Below are 17609 nucleotides of genomic sequence, written 5' to 3' on the forward strand. Positions count from 1 at the left end.
TGGTTAAAGGTTAAGGAGTTACCATGTCACCTTGCCAGGAGGAGTTCAGACCGCTGAGGGGAGAGAGCTGTTACATCTTTATACCCATCACCCTCCTTCTCTTGAAAACCTGTGATGTGATTTTAAATTAAGCTCTGCTATCTCTCTTGACACATTAAACTACTGTCACAGAAGTTACTGCATCTTCTATTCTCCTCCTGCTCTGATCTATTTTCAGAATTTTTACCTGCCGTTACTTTCTCTCCACTTTCATCTGCTCTCTCCTCCTCCATTGCCTCCTTCACTTGTGCCTATTTTCTCAGCAGGATGTCTACTTGCAAATAAAGCACGGCAGTGTTAATTGTAATTCAATGTCTATTGTTGCCAGCGCTGTGGGTGAGGAGTGGGGTAAAGGGGGGAAATCAAAAAAGAGGGGAGGAGAGGAGGTAGGGTGGTAGATATGCAGGAGAGGAGAGGAGAGGAGTGATGAAGGAGAAAGGACTCTGACAAGCACCAAAAACAGACTACACCCTGCTGTCAGCAAGGATGTCCAGACTGTCTTTGCCCCTGACATTTCCCCCTTGTCTCAGCACAATCTCAGGCCTCCTGCTGAACAACAGTTCATCCTCCTCATCGCACACACGCACACATTCCCACACATTCCAACAACAGTGCAAGGAGAGCTACACACCTGGGGTGAACCCATTGAAACATCCAAAACCTCTCAGTTCAGATCAAGATGTGCCATCGTCTGCTTTAAAAACGACACCAGCGTTTGTTTCCTGTGTAGATTTGATGCGCACACCACATATAGATTTTATTAAAAATATATACACTGTTTCATTGCATGATCTAACATCTTCAAACACATCAGAAATCCACCTTAACTGTTAAATCAGTCATTTCTGCCTCTAGGAATCTCTTAATGAAAGCAGGAGATTGCATCAACATCCTCTCCATAAATAACCAACCACAGCGTTGTTTACAGCAGTACATCAGACACAGTGTTTGTTCTTGACCTGGTCTCGAACTATGGTTTGCTGCTTATCGGACGTCTCACTCCCTTTGCTACATGCCACCACTCTTCCCTCTACTGACACAAGTTCACATCAGTTGATATGCATGTCTGTAGACATATAAATAAGTAATGTAGGTTTTGGTTCAGAAACCTGAGCTCACACTTGTCTGTGGTCTGCAGAAACATACAATGGCAATGTGATCCTGGCGCCTGGGTTTCATGGTGGTCCGTGGCTGAAGTCTCTGCAACACGAGAGGGAGTTCACCTTGAATTGAGGTTGGTTTGTCAAATGCTTTTGCAAAGGAAAAGAAGAATGCACTCGTGAGGATTGCACGGTTTGTATTTCTGGATATGAATAGAAATCTTCTGTTGTTAAATCGCCGAAAAAAAAACATATTTATGTGACATTAACCGGTTACATTACCAGCCATTACCAGTGTGTGAAAGGTAGGATCATGTTCTAACTCGGTATATATAACAAAATGAACACAACCTGAAAAATAAATGTAAATCGCATAATTCTATCACCCTTCCTCAGGAATCTCCCAATACAGCATACAGGAAGTTTGGAGGCCTGAAGTTAAATGCAGCCAGGAATCATGTGACAGCGCCTTAAATGTTTGGTTTTGTAAGCAGGTGGGCAATGCTGACCATTGCTCTTCCGTTGCAATCAAGGAAAGAGTTCGCTGGTTGTGGCATCAGCTGGTGTTATCAGGAGCAAAATGTTCCCACCACATGCAGAGCCCTGCTGAGTAATGGCTGCTACCCAGACAGTACCCACCCCCACACACCCACCCACCCCGACAGCCACCACGAAGTCCCCTTAAGATTAATGTGGATGTAAACTGCGCCCGATGAGAGAATATAGGGGAAAAAGAAACAGTGTGCAGACAACTACTGGCTTTTCTACAAGAATAACACAAGTCCTAGATAATAAACTAAGTAAAGGCAAAGAAAGGATTAGTCTTTACATCTCTTGGTCTGTTTTGTGTTCAATGAAACACAAAGACGTAAACCTGTATGAGCTGGATGACCCGGTGAGTCCTCCGGCTTACAACTGGTGAGAGATGGAAAAAAAAAACGTCAGAAAATAACAGATCATACAACCTGAAGCGGGAGGAAACGTTGGCACAGTGCAGCCAACAGGGAGAGAAAAGACCAAACTCACACAAACCACTGTGTCAACAAAAAATAAACAACACATTTTGTTTCAAAATAAAAAAAAAGAAAAATCAATGGAGCAGGGGAAGCTGGACTGAGGACGCGGGGGAAAACAGCTCTTTCCTTTCAGAGTCACTGCGGAGCAGAGACCAAAACATGTGTGTTAGTGACTTTCTCAATACTCAAGGATCTTTACAGTTTAAAAAAAAAATAAAAAATGTGAAGCTGTGGAAAATCTTCCTGCAAGGTATCAACATCACTGGATTACTCAAGTGGAAAACACAGAGAAACTGTGACTGAACACATAAGAAAAACTACTCTGACTAATCCTATAGCATACTGTTCACAAAATGAATGATTATTTGTCATTGTGTTTGTTCAGTGACTAATAATGATTCTTAATAATACAATCCACAAAAAATCTTCCATTATTTGGCATCAAACTGGTCTCAAATTGTGCTCCGTAGCTTCGTGGACGTTTTTACATAACACGCCATCTGCTATCCCTCCACCAATGTTGCTTTAAGAACTGTATTTTTATCCTCATTTTGACAGAACTATGTTCCTTAAGAAACATTTTTCAAGAATGGGGGTTGCGCAGTAAGACTATTCTGATTCCAATTCCAGTTTTTCTGTGCAGAATCTACATGCTGTCACCGTGCTTCCAAAAGTTTGCACATCCGTCTGTCCTGAGAGACAGATCCCTCACCTGAGACCCTGTCTGCGGTTCTTGGTTTTTTTCCATACTGGGAGTTTTTTTCATAGAAACAATTGTGATTGGTCTAATAGAATTTATTTAATTAGGTCAATCACAAATTGAAACAATATAGTTAGCATTGTCATAAAGGCTGCAATTTAGTTCCTCTCTTTTCAGCTGTTGTCAAATTCAAAAAAATATATTAGAAACAGTTCATATTTTTTTATTCTCATCCTTGCAGTAGAATACAAAGAACTCACTGTTTTGATGGCGGCATGTGCTCAATGCTCCATTACATTTTAAATCTATAACACAGTGAATAATGAACTGAACCTTGACTGGAGGAAAATGTACATCACAAATCAAATTGCAATTGTAATATCTGTCCAAAAAATAGTAGCTTCCCCATGACGCTTAAATGATAAATGGTATAAATCAGGGTTTTTTTTATACTTTTGGGAGCCAGGGAACCAGCATCCATCTCCCCCCAAAGTTGTCCAAACTAATAGGTTTGCAGTGTCCTGTTTAAAACAGAATTGAGATGTGGTTCCATGCTTTAGGATGCAAGCATTTCATATTTCACAGCTAACTTGTGCTTCAGTCATGAAAGCATCCAGAAGTCTATACTGTATATTTTCTCGCCTGTTTTCCTGCTAAATAAGACATAATCTTATCGTTTATTGTTAATAATTCCTCCCAACCTATAGGTTGTGGACACCTAGTAGTCCCCAGACTCCACTTTGAGAACCACTGCAATGGATGGATAGAGAAAGAAAAAACAACTCTTTGCATGTTATAGCCCTTAAATGAGCCGCGATTGGATTATCATTATGTGGAATGAAATATTTGTTTTATTTTGTTTTGTTATGTTGTTATTCATAAAGTTTGCTCATAATTGATTGTTCAGTTCATGATGCGCAACATCACAAATGAGAATATTGGTTGGAAAACGTGTTCCTTTCTCCTTAAGGCAACAGATTAAAATTGATTAAATCCACAGAGAAAAAGAAAGAGTGGAGATAAAAAGAAGAACAAGGTAAAACATGCTGTGAGAGTCAGGAAAGAGGTAAGTAGAGAAAGAAGGGAACATTGATGAGCAGTGAGAAGTGAGGAAATGGAGAAAGGAGAATGGATGTCGGAAAGATAGAAAAGGATAAGGTTAACAGATTCAAAGGCAGGGCGAGAAAGAGAAAGTTAAGGGGCTAGAGAGAGTGATTAGAAAACAAAGGTATAGGAGGGCCGTTCCAGGCCCGGCTGCGCGGGTATGCAGTTTGTTAAATAGCTTTCTAATGGAACTGGTAAAGCAGTGAAGCCTGTGACACTGTTAGCCGGCACACCACGGAGAGTAAAAGAAAGAGAGAGAACAATGGAGAGGTCAACTGCAAGAAAGAAAAAGGACAATAGAGGCAGGTCAATCATGAGTAATAAAAAAGAAAGAATCTCATAGAGTAAAAGAGGAGGAGGAAATTACTCAAATGTAGATTTCATTGAGTGTAACATGGAGTCATTCTGCCCTCAAGAGGTGATGAATGTAACTGTAGCTCTGCTGCAGCTGAGAAACAGTGTGTCTGACGGATGTGATGCTGGGATATTTATAACTTGAGTGATATCCATACAGTAAAATTCAGGAACATTCCCTATGCACATACTGCACCACTATCAAGACAAAGATCTGTATCATATAGAATAGTTTAGTTTCCTGAATGGTTTGGAAGCCTGGACCCAAAATGTGGACACCCAGACAGGGGAATAATTAAGCTTTATTCAGTTCAGGCTTTGCGAACGGCATGGCACTGGCACCTCATAAAGGTGAGGTGAGAAGGCGAAAAAAGTAAAAGGTCAGCCATGTGTGAGCACTCTAAATAAGCAGAACAACCTGGCACCAAGTGGAGGAAAAACCAGAGAGAGAGCTGTTGATGATGAGATGATAATATGCAAGTGTGCAGCCAAGGAGCCTCCAGCCAGTACCAGCCACACCCAGCCTCAGGAGAAGATCAGCACAGCAAATGGGAGGGGGAAAAACTGAAATGTACAAAAATACACCAGATGGTTGGTGCCCTTTACCTGTCTTATTGATTCTTTTCATGGTAGAAGTCTCTCAATAGATTCAAATCCAAAATGAAGGTTGTTAATGAGCTGGGACACACACACACATGTGAAAGGTGGGTTGGATCTGGGAGATGGTGGGAGCTTGAGGCACACAGCAGAAGGGTTATATAACAAAGAGACAGGGAGAGTCTCCATCCAGGGAGGATGAAGACTCAACGATGGTTGGAGCCTCACTGTAAGACAGCAGAGAGCTGACTGGCCTGCTCCATCTGGCCGTTAGATTGGGGGTACCATCCCAAGGCTAAGCCGCACATTGCACCCAATGCCTCACAGAATGAAACAGTATCATAGTGGATACCAGGAAACCTGAAGACACAGTTAGATCAGCAGTTTCCAGAGAAGATGTCAGTTTAGGCAGAGGCACAAAATAGACATACTTGGAAAAATGGTCAACTATGTTCATAATAACTGTGTTACTATTGGAAGGTGAGGTCTGATGACAAAATCCACTACTATGCGAGACCATGGATGGCTGAAGATTGGTAGAGGGTGCAACAGACTAGCGGGGGGGAAATGAGAGGATTTTTCATGGGCACAGATAGAAGAGGCAGCCACACAAACTCCAGGTTAATGTTGCAAGATCCAGGGTGATAAAAGAGGGTGGAATTGAATCGGCCTAGGATGAGGGAGCAACAAGCCGGGCGTGAGTTTAACCTTTTAGCAGTTTGCAGATATGACAGGTTTTTATGATGTGTTTAGACCACAAATTTAGCTCTGAGCCCGTTAACCAGTGCCACCACAATAGCCAACCGATTATACGGTATTAGAGGTGTCCACTTCGACCACACACTGTCTACAGGGTCAGGGTGGATTAACACAGGAGCACTGTATTTTAACTGCTTAAATGCTGAATCTACTTCTGGAGCTTGTTCTCCAGAAGGCATTGGAGAACAAGCCTCACATGTTGGATGTGCTCCTCCATGTTTCTGGAAAGGATCAAAATGTCATCCAGATGAACACAAAACATTTGAGCATGTCTCTGTTAACATCATAAACAAATGCCTGGAAGACAGTGGGAGTGTTTGTAAGTCCAAATCTTTACCAGATACTCAACACCATTGATGCAAATAACATAAGCAATCCAGAGGTCCAGCTTGGAGAAGACTATGGCCTGGGCCTACGGTTAGAACAAGGCGTCAGTGAGTGGGGGGTATTTATTCTTAATGGTAATGTCATTCTGTGGTATAGTCAATGCATGGGTGAACATTACTGTCTTTCTTTGTCACAAAGAAGAAGCCTGTGCTGAGAGGAGAGGAGGAATGTCTGATAAGGCCAGCAGCCAAGGAGTTGCTGATTTACTTCGCTGTGTCCCGCCTCTCGGGATGAGACGGATTGTAAAGTCTACTCGAGAGGAGGTTAGCACGAGGAAGTAGAGCAGTCGTATGGTCTGTGAGGAGGCAGAGAGTGAGCACAGTCTTGACTAAACACACCAGAGTGGTATTCAGGGGGCACAGGGCTGATATCAGGGGGCTCAGGTAGTGAACTAAAAGGTTAGTTTGGTAAGGCTGAATGTAAACACTGAGAATGGCAGAACATGCTCCAGCTAACTATAGCCGGGGTGTGCCCATCCCATGTGAGGATTGTGTCATATTAGCCATGGGAAACTAAACCTACAGGTGAGGTGGGAGTAGGGAAATACTGAATGTGTTCAGAATGATAAGAGTCACAGGAATAGTCCATGAGTTACAACTGCTGTGTTGTCCATCACAAGCATTTGCTGTTTTTGGTGAGTCGATTCATTTAAGCAGTATCAACTAAACTACCATCATTGAAGTCTGCACCACAATCAATTAAGGTCTCAAGGGGAAAAGGATTGTGGGACCAAATAAGGGAAGAGGGAACATTTAGCCATTGTGCAGGACTGGTGGGAAATGTTGTTTGGCTCACCAGGACACTTTCCATCACTGACAAGCCACGCCCCCTCCTTTAGGCATTGTGGGGCAGTTAATGTCCAGCTTGTCCACAATAAATACAAAGGCCCTGTTTTGTTGACGTTGGCGATCGGCTGGGTCCGTCCTAGCTGCACTGGCTCCTCCAGAGCAGCAGATGGTGCTCCAGGAGTCAGAAGTAAGGACAGAGACAGACTCAGACTCAAGAAGCAAACCTGCTTAAGGCCTCAAGAGAATCTGGTTCATCCCACGTATCAAAGTCATCCTTTAATTCATCACTTAACCCATGTTGGCTCATTCCACCCACTCTCTGGGGTAAGAAATCTACGGCAAACTAGCTACAGATTGAGAACACTGACACAAATACAGTAAACGCTTAGGTGACTTCTGGTGTAACGCACCTCTGACTTAAAAAGGATAAGAATTCAGCTCAGGAGATCTAGACCCCTATAAACTAGTACCCCTTTACAGGTTCATTAGGTAAGCTATTCTAAATCTATCATTGGGATAGGAGTAAGGTTGTTGATGAAACACTAGTGAACACTGAAGAAGAAATTGGCTACATGCCCCTAACTTGCCAGAGTAATGCTGATGAGTGTAAATGAATGGCTCATGGGAGGGAGAGGGCACATGGTCGTTACTCACAGGTGTAGATGAGGCAGAGGGGAAGGCATCTGGTCAAGAAATGAGTTGATTTAACTGGGAGGAGATTTGTTCTACACTGGCTGTAAGTCCATTAAGGGAATCCATAGCTAAGACTGAGCTGAGTGTGCGTATTGGACAGAGTCTGGGTCTGTTGGGTCCATCTTTTGGCCAGATTGTACTGTGGAGGCATGTGGTCTGCAAACAAATGCACAGATGAGGTTGGAAAGACTACAGGAAAATATAACACCAGAAATCAATATTAGTTTTCGCATCCATGTGTTACCACTCTAAATATGCTGGATGATCTGGCACCAGATGGAGGAAAACCCAGACTCTATAAGCTGTTGACAATGAGATGATGACATGCAGGTGTGTCGGAGCATCTAGCCAGCAGTGGCTACATCCAGTCTCAGCAGAAGATCAGTTCAGCAATGGGGAGGGAAGAGCAAAGTGGGAAAAAAAAAAACCCATCAGAAATGCACATAATCACAGAAGGCCTATATCATAACATCATAATCAGAACAAATCAATTCCATTTGTTTAACAACAATTTATCACAACATACATTATCTCAGGGCAGTTAACATTGTCAGGCAAATAACTAACAATATCACAGAGAAAGGAAAAACACTACGCAGTTCACACACTAAGCAGGAATTTGACATTAGTGGAGAAAAATAAACACCCTTTTTCAAGAATAAATCTCTGAGATGTGACTCAGAGATGTGCAGCCATCTGCCTCAGCCAGATGGGGTGAATTCATCCAGATCTGCACTAAATTCAACCTAATATTAGCACAATATATGTGCCTGATTTAATATCTGATTAATCTCCATGATGTCTGCATTAGTTCTTGAGAAATGTATTAAACAGTTGAAAGATGCAAAGTTAAAGACAATGAAGAAAAACAATCCTATCCTTCCTCATTATAGGAGCCACTCCTGACATTAATGTGTTTTTCCTCAGCCCTTACTTTTCTTTAAAAAAACAAAACGTTTTTTTTTTTGTTTAGTAGTTTTCACATAGCTAATGCCAACAGATGTCCAAATGTCAACATTGGAGGAGGTATCACAGTTGTAGATATTTTATTAAAATGATATGTCACATCAGTAAAGTGTTCCTGGAGGTAAGATTGCCTTGGGCTGTTCTGGTTTCACAGATGATCACAGATGTAGCGAGACCTTGGGTGCCACAGAACTTGCCACAGGGATATACACAGAATGTACGAGCATAATTACTGTCACACTTTACCATTTTCTCTGTGGCACAGAGGGATAAACATTCTTCACTGTGTGAGCTGTCAATCACGCTGACGGCTACAAAACTGCGCACACAGTTTCTGACAGTTTTTATGATGCACACTCTGAAATAAATAGTGAAACAGAGTTAATAGATTTGCTGTGTCCAAACAGTTTGTTTTGTCACTCATGCAAAGTAGTTTTACCTGCTTCAAGGGACTTTAGGTGGATTGACTTTAATCTAACCCAATGCAAATAATTAGGGGAATGTGTCTTTTCAGCCTTTCAGTTAAATGAAAATAAAAGCAAGATCATATTGTTCTAACCCCAAACTCCTTCTTTAGCAATGTCCAGTGTTTTAGCTTCAAAGGTCATTGTTTTTCAAATTTATTTTTGCAAATTTATCATTGAATCTAACATTTGAAAGACAGGTTAACACATGAGTTAAATTGAACTTCCTGCAGATGATAATATCAAATATAACCCTTTAACGTCTAAGCCTCTGGACTTTGAACTTTTTGGCTTATTTTAACCATAAAGGGCCAAAAAGTGTCCTGTGAGTAAGTGCTTTTGCCCATTTTTCCAGGATACCTTTCAATATCTGGCAGTTATTTACAATTTACCGCATGTTAAAACAGTGTATTACCAATTTAAAATGTAAAGTTTTATTGAGGAAAAAACATTTTAGTTGTAAATGAAGATTCTGTGTTAAATTTGAAATTTGAACAGTTATAAAACAAATGTTTTCTCTCAATGTCCAAAAAAAAGGAAAACTTTGGCGTGCTACTTTTGATCTTTCGTAAACCGTTGGAATGTTTCCGATAGCACAATCTGTCGTGAAATTACGGTGACCTTGCACAAACGTGTCGTCTGCGATACGTTCGGTGTTAAAGGCATGAAGACATTAAGGACTTAAAAACAGTCATCAATTGCCTTTTTTCCAGTTAAACAGTTAAACTCTGCATGGCCCAGCCACAACATTATCACACAACCCTCCATACATCAAAGCCACAGGTTGAGTTGTGTTTCACAGACTTCTCAGTTCTAAGACTCTGGAACAATCTTTCCAATGCATTTTAAAACCCATTTTCATTCCCACCTCTGAAATTCATTGCAGTATTTTCAAAACTATAGTGTGTAAGCAAATATCCAATATTTTCCATTTTTATTGTCACATGAATTCATGAAGCCTTTCAGCTCCACACGACTCTCTCCTTGTTTTTCAGAATACATTTATTTTGTTCATTTTTGGAGGAACTGCTTTCGAAGTTAATTTGACCTTTATCTTTCTGACTATTCTACAGGTGGGCGGATGATTTCAAAGTAGATTTAAAATTTGTCAAGTGTCCCTGAACACAACACTCCAGCTATAACTAATGGCTTCCTTGTGCTGCCTTAAAATTTCATCCATACATAAGCCTTTGCTCTTTCAGCTCCGAAGGGTGAACTTTGATTTCAGTCTAAAAATGCTCCTGACAAAATAACACATCACGGCATCAAAACACTATAAAGAAAGTCTATTTGGTGATTTTTCCCAAACCCCCCCCCATTTTCTGTTCCCCTCTGTTCCAGATCAATTGGTCTCTTTGAAGACGGATCGTAAGAAGAAAACTGAGCGGCTCAATCCATCATTTTGTCTGCCTCAGGCCCTGCATCATAAACAATACAATATCTGAAAGTGCGTGTAGGAGCCTGGCACAGTTCAAAGCTATAACCACAAACAAACAGAATGGAACCATGCCAGTTATTTCAGTATTACTGTTATACCCATTTCTTTTGCTTCACGCCACTTAGGATCACACTGAAGAGGTGTTTATGTATATCGGACGCTCTTAATGCAGAACTAGAAGAGACTCCGTCAGCATACATGATTCACCACGCTGCCGAAACTGAATGCTGTGCCTTTCCATCACAGGAGGAACGAGCGAAGTCTGCAGAACACAACTGGGAGAGAAGAAGTGTGGAGGATTACGGCCTCACACGTTTTAAAGCTGCGGTGTTGAGGAGAAGAATCCAAATCAAGAGACTTCTGATGTTTCTAGGGCTTAAAAATGCAGATCAAGTTTATTTTCTGCATTTTCGTGACATTATTTTGAAGAATCATATTCGGTGTAATAATCAGTATTTTCCAATCTCAAAAATCCTCCACTCAATCTGCACTTCAAGTTGTTGCTGTTAGAAAAAAACAAAAACAGTTCACTGGTCAGAGCAGTCACAATAGATCATTTTGCATTGGCAAAATAATTCACATTTGATGCTGGAGTGAGTATTTTAGGAGCACAACAGTGTGTAACGTCGGGACATGTCACCCAGTGCAGCAGTGTGACTCATTCTCATGCTTTTAACAACCCACCATTTCTGAAATGCTATTTCGAAGCCTCAATCTTGGTGTTTTGGCCCGCACCATCTTTGTTTTTTTAAAACCAGAAGTAACCATATTTGGAAGAGCAGGGGTCTAACTGAGAACACTTCACCACTTCACTTCACTTACACGTACGCCTGCACCTGCAGCCATGCACCTTGTTTCTATGCCCAAAACTCACTTTTATCTCCCCTTTGACTTTACAAAATGGACATCACGCTGAATTTAAGTTCTGAACTTAAGATTGAGACTATAAACTCTTCAGCAAAATGTTTAACGACACTATAACACAAGTGAGAGGTAGGTTTATTGTCTCATTGACTTTCATACACATTGATTCCTCAGTTAAACCAGAGGAGTTGCCCCCAATAGTAATTTCAAATACTTCTTTCTTTTCGTTCCTCCGTGATCTATTGATGTCTATTGTTAAAAAAAATTTGATTATTGGCAAATATTGTTAAAGTCATCGCACTCTAGTAGCTTCAGCATATTTGCGTATGACGATGCCGACTCACTGGGAGTCCATCACTGACTCCCGTCCAATAAAGCGCTGTGCCGTCCCAATCCGAAGGAAATGTCCTCCTCATCGTCTTGGAGGATGGAAAAATTTCAAACTTTAAACATTATTCGCTCAGAATTCAGACTCTCAACAAACAACCGTCTACAAAAAAACTGCACAACAGATGTACTTGTTGCATCACTGTCCCTCCACTGCTCCGGATAAAGTCTGGGGATCTGTGCCTGTTCATCGGCTCATTAACCAGCATCTATCCTGCTCTATTAGCTGTAATGAAAAAGGTCCCTGAAGGTGGCAGTTCTGCTACACTTAAGTCCTAGAGACTTAAAGGCAACTATTTTTCCCACTGCTGACTCCCTGGCCTGGTTAGTGCACACAGTGTTTTTCAGTGGATGCAGGGGTTACTTGTATCACAGACAGTCACCAAGTGTAATAGCGCCGGTGCTTACTATTCCCCTTCAGACAAAAATAGCTCTTGTTTTCTGTCGCCAGGCAAGAAAAATAACCTGCTGCTTTTAAGGCCCAGAACAGAGAAATCAGCTCCTCATCCAAAAACAAAAAAAAAACATTCCACTCACAGTGGGTTTACATTCAGCCGCATGGCAGCATAGTTTCCAGAGGCAGAAAGAGTTTGCAGATGGCGTTTGTTTTAAAAATGTCTTTCATCGCCAAAGTGCAGGAGCTGGCAATTTCAGACTGTCAAAAAACAAACAAACGAAGAAAAAAATAAAAGAAGAGACGGCTTTTTCAGAAGCGACCAAACACAAATACACAGACCCTCACTCATACAGACGCAGAAGCATCTCCATGGAAACACAAGCAAACGTATAACCTGTCTTCTGTCACTGTAACACGTCATACAACTGTGTGTCACTCACACACTCACAGTGCAAGCCAGGACTGATGATGATGATGATGATGATGCGGATGATTTATTTTATGTTTTCCGTTTCCAGTGCAGCGCAGTACAGTTTGGAAGGGTTTACCTTCATCAGGATTGCTTTTCTTCTGGGGGCTGTGTGAGCCAGATGATAAGAGCTGCATCAGCCTCGCAATTACCACATCACACCAGCACGACTCACTGCAGATCCACCCGCAGAAGAAGAGCATGACAAAGTTAACAAAGGATAACAATGAAACACAATCCAGCATTTCATGTTCGTCACTAAAATAAACTACAAATGGCCTTTGATCCTCTCTCTCTCTGTCGCACGACAGGGTGTATGCAAAGATGGTGTGTTTTTTTGTCTTTCCTTACACTGTCACAAGGAAGCGATGATTCTCTGTCAACCAATCAACAGACTGTAGTGTCTGAAACACTGTGCTGAGTACCCAAACTGGGAGCGACCAAAACTGTACCTCTTATTGGAAACAGGGCTTTATTTTATGTTGGCAGATGGTGATGGTGTTTTAACACACGGTTAGCCCTACGTCTAACCACTGCTTGCTGCAAAGAGGTCACTATCAGTTTCTTGCAGTTGCCAGTTTACCCCTGAAGGTTTCGGAAGTTGTGTTTGTCAGTGTTTTCTGTCATCCAGGGTTTGGAAAAGACATTTGTCAGTTTCATCTGAAGGCTCACATGTGTCCTGTTTTGAGAGGCTCTATTCATTTTTTGCCCCTGCCCTATTATTTCTATTGGTGAATTGTGAACCGCTGATGTTTGCATATGACTACCGTTGCAGCACGTCTGGCATGTGTCCCTTGTCTTGCTTGTGTTGTTTGCACCTTGGATCATGTGGCAAAATGTTACCAGGAAATATTTCTGTGGCATTTTTGCCTTTATTTGGGTGGAAAGGATGGAGTAGAGAGAGACAGGGAAGACAGTGAGAGAGTTAGTGAAAGACATTCAGTAAATGGTCCACTCAGGAGTAACATTGGTGACCAGCTGCTGAAGGCTTTTTACTGCAAATACCCAAATATTGGCAGCAATTTTTAACATCCTTGTGTCTGTGAGCTTCTTTGGAGGCACCGGGAACCTCTGGTTTCCTTGGTAACGGTTGTGTCAAGTGATGAGAAGCATCTGCAGGTCCCTTACTTTGAGAGACTTGTTATTAGCGACACTTGTCATATAATATCTCTAGTATTGAACAAATCAAATTCTGTTCCATCAGGAAGCTGGTGCTGTGGGTGGAATACATAGCCACAATTTTGTTTTTATTTATAAAAAGCAGCAGCAGTGCATCTTCAGAGAGAAGCTCTCTGAAGATGCACTGCTGCTTTTTATTAAAACATTGATTGTCTTCTGCATCAAAGCAAACTTTTAAACCAACTGTGGAGACTAACGCTTTGAAAAGGCTGAGGCAGAGACGTGGCAGAGTTCTTTTTTAATGTTAATTCAATTCTAAATTCTATGAGCACAATTTAAAACAGTTTTATGAACAGTATCTTCACTTTTATATACATTTCTTGTGATGAGTATTTTCAGTTTCATTGCCACTTTCCGTCATGTCAATCCTCCGTTATTCAGGCACGTAGTAGACAAATCAAGATTAATTTCTTTACTTTCTTGCTGAGAAGTAAGTAATTTATTCCAGTAAGTGAAAATTGCCTGAGCTCAATAACCCGCTGCACCAAACAGGAGGAACTCATTTATTTTTGTCAGAGTTTCTGTTTCATCATTATTTCAATGTGCCCATGTTGAGCATTTTCATATCGGCGTGTGGATTAAGTAACACTCTGCTTAGTGTCAATCACCCGACACCCACACAAGGAAATGAAAAGAAATAATCCCTCAAAACTGTAGCTACAGACTCTGTCACGCTCTCACAGTATAAGCTCAGAGCGAGTGAGAGTGAGAGAGAGAGAGAGAGAGTACGACATGTGACAGTCTTGTCTTCTTCTCTACATGTGACATCCAGTTTATTTCCATCCTTGCATTCCGTTTTCCTCTTTTTACTTACCCAACTATTAAACAGTAACCACAGAAACTTTTTTAAATTCAAACACCAAAAAGGCTGGGATGGGCATCAGCAGTCCTGACCCTCATGTGGAGGATAAAGTGACCAAGAACCAGCCTGACACCAAAACATGGTTGCCAGAAGGGACGCAACAGAAAATCTGTTCATATCTGTTTAAAGCTGCAGTATGTAACTATATGTACGTTAATATTAATGCCCATTCATACTCTATGCAAGAGACAGATGGACCGTCATTGTGCATGTCACTGGAGACTTTAGGATGACGGACGAAACAGAGCAATTGTGGGGAGCAGTATAGAGTCAATCGTCCAATGAGTCTGCCGGAGCTTCTAATGGACGCAGCATGTTTACATTGAGGGGCTAGCTGTCGAAGCAAGTTATCAAAAGTTGTGGCGGACAGTGCCGTTTATCATCAATCTCCCTCATCCGCAGCACCAATGAGTAATATTTCACTATTAATGGGGACGACTTGGGGACAGTACATTCAGTGATCTTGTTATCCACTGTGTTTCTGTCTACTTCAGATCAAGCACCAATAAAAGAACATCGTCACTGGTCACCAGGGCGGTGACAGAGATAACCTTTGGGTTGGACAGAAGTAAAACAGATGAAAACAGATGAGTATCACACAGTGTGTTGTGTCCTTCTCCCCATGTGTGCGTGTGTGTGTGAGGACGTATAAAACACAGGGAGCGTTGACATTTGACTGTTCCTCACCTTTTCATACCCCTTAGGGCTTGTTGAGGGTTAAGACTTGCCTTTAGGGTTAGGGGTAGAATTGGGTTAAGGTTAGGGTTTGACATTTGGTTGTCATGGTTACGGTTTGCGTAAACGTGTGTTAATGATGAAACTGTGATGAAGGATGGTGAAAGGAAAATGCTAAATAATGGAGACAAGACAACTTGACAGAATATACTTTTTTCGTCTCTCATAGAAGAACTGACCGAGAGAGAGAGAGAGAGAGAGAGAGGGGAGAGGTGGGGCAGGGGCCACACAGGTCATTGATTGCTCTATTTCAGTGCTCAGAGTGAAAAGGCGAGATGACGGCGCGCCTCTGTCTTTAAACACAGACATTGAGGAGGAGGTGGAGGCACTGATGAGTAATGTTGTGCTCAAATTGCACAGAGATGGAGGAAAAGAAATAAAAAACAAACTAGCTTGATCCTTGACATTCTCGCCAGAGTGAAGGTTTCAGTTTCTGACTTTCACTGCTGGAGTCGCCGTGCATATGTTACTCTCAGATAACACCTGAAATGCCTCCATCTGTAATTGTAGTCTGCAGACTAGATGGAAATGTCAGCAGGGCTCGGCAGCAAATTGCCTCAACAGCTTTTTCCAAATTGTGTGTATGGGTTGTCATTTTTACATTTGTGTGTGTGTGTGTGTGTGTTTGTTGCTACTTTGGGAACTTTTTTTTAGTGCAGACATCACGGTCAGAAATTAGCAGGGATTTTGGGCAAAATGCCCTTGAGATATCTGAAATTTGCAAGGTGCTTTTTAATGCCCCTATAAAATAGACAGTTAACTTTAGCAAAGCCTGAGCTGAAAGCGGACAGCTCTGCATCTGTAGCGCACACAACTCCAACTCCTTACTCCTACACGCAACCTCAGCGTTGTTTGCCAGAGCAGCAAGCAGAGCTACGCTTTACTGGCTATTCACAGAACACGGAGCAGTTTAGATATAAAATATGTCAACTCATACTGAATGTATGGCCCAGATGCACCAGTCAACTTTACTGAAACAGTCACCTCCCTCGGGATCTTAAACACTTTACTGTGCATGGACAGCTATTGACAGTATGGGACTAATAAAAAATTTCATTTTCTTCATTGTTGTGGTAGTGCAGTTGGCATTAAAATGTCAATAAATATTATATATTATAGATTGATTTATGATTGAAAAAATAAGGTATTACACAACATTTGATAATATTGCCTTGGAAATGATCCAGAAACATATTACACAGGGGGCAAAAAAAATATAATGTCTGAGGCTTTGGTTAAAGTTACGGTTAAGGGCCTGTGGTGAGGTTGTCTAAATGAATGGAACTCAATGCATTTTCCCTAAAAATACTCTGTGTGTGTGTGTGTGTGTGCACGTGTGTGAGACAACATTATTTTCATTTATTTCAATAGTATTTCAGTTACATTACATTACATTACATTACATGTCATTTAGCAGACGCTTTTATCCAAAGCGACTTACAAAAGTGCATTTAAACATTTGGGTACAAATAAGAGCTAGAAGTAAGTAAGAGCTTCAGTTGCCTTCAGTATCACCGATTACTTTGGTAAAATGTTACGGCCTCTGATAGGCAAATCAGAAAAGGCTTGATAGGTGACGGAGCTAATACGCCACAAGTTGAAACTAACTAGCAAATTTGTGTCATCATTCGAGAACAAAGTGAACGAATGAAAAGGGTTGGAGATCCCAGTAAAAAGTAACAAAAGGTGGGTAGCATCTGGACCAGCCCAGCAAGGGGTCATCGGAACAAGCGCGTCCCCAGAACTTAAACAAAATTAATCTCCCACCAACTTATGTACTATATTAAGAATTGTGAAATCGGTGCCATCACTAATTGTTTAAATCAATAACTAAATAATCATGGGGGGGACTCGCGCTCACTACCCAGCCTTGTCCTATGGTTTCACTCTCCCTGCAAAGGGCGCACAGCTTACTTTTAAGAAGGATGACCAACAGAGCTGACATGAACTTCAAAATGTGTCAAGACCAGGATCAAGGCAAGAGCTTCTTTTTCAATAGTAGAATATACCCATTGCTGGCCATTAAATGTCTTAGAAAGAGAACAAAAGAAACTGGGCGGTCAATTGCAGCTCTCGCCCCCACATCACTAGTGTCAGCTGAAAGTTTGAGCAGCCGAGCAAAAACAGACACCGCAAGAACTGGGGCAGTGTTCAGCAACACTTTAATGGACTCAAATGCATGTTGACAATTCAGAGACCGTTAGAAATTACTTTTTGGACTTAGCAAGTCTGTGAGCGGGGCCACAACTGCAGAAATATGTTACGGTATCCCTCAGACAAATCAGAAAGGTTTTTCACAAACACTCCTATA

This window comes from Solea senegalensis, linkage group LG15, assembly GCF_019176455.1.
Source record: "Solea senegalensis isolate Sse05_10M linkage group LG15, IFAPA_SoseM_1, whole genome shotgun sequence".
Taxonomy (NCBI): Eukaryota; Metazoa; Chordata; class Actinopteri; order Pleuronectiformes; family Soleidae; genus Solea; species Solea senegalensis.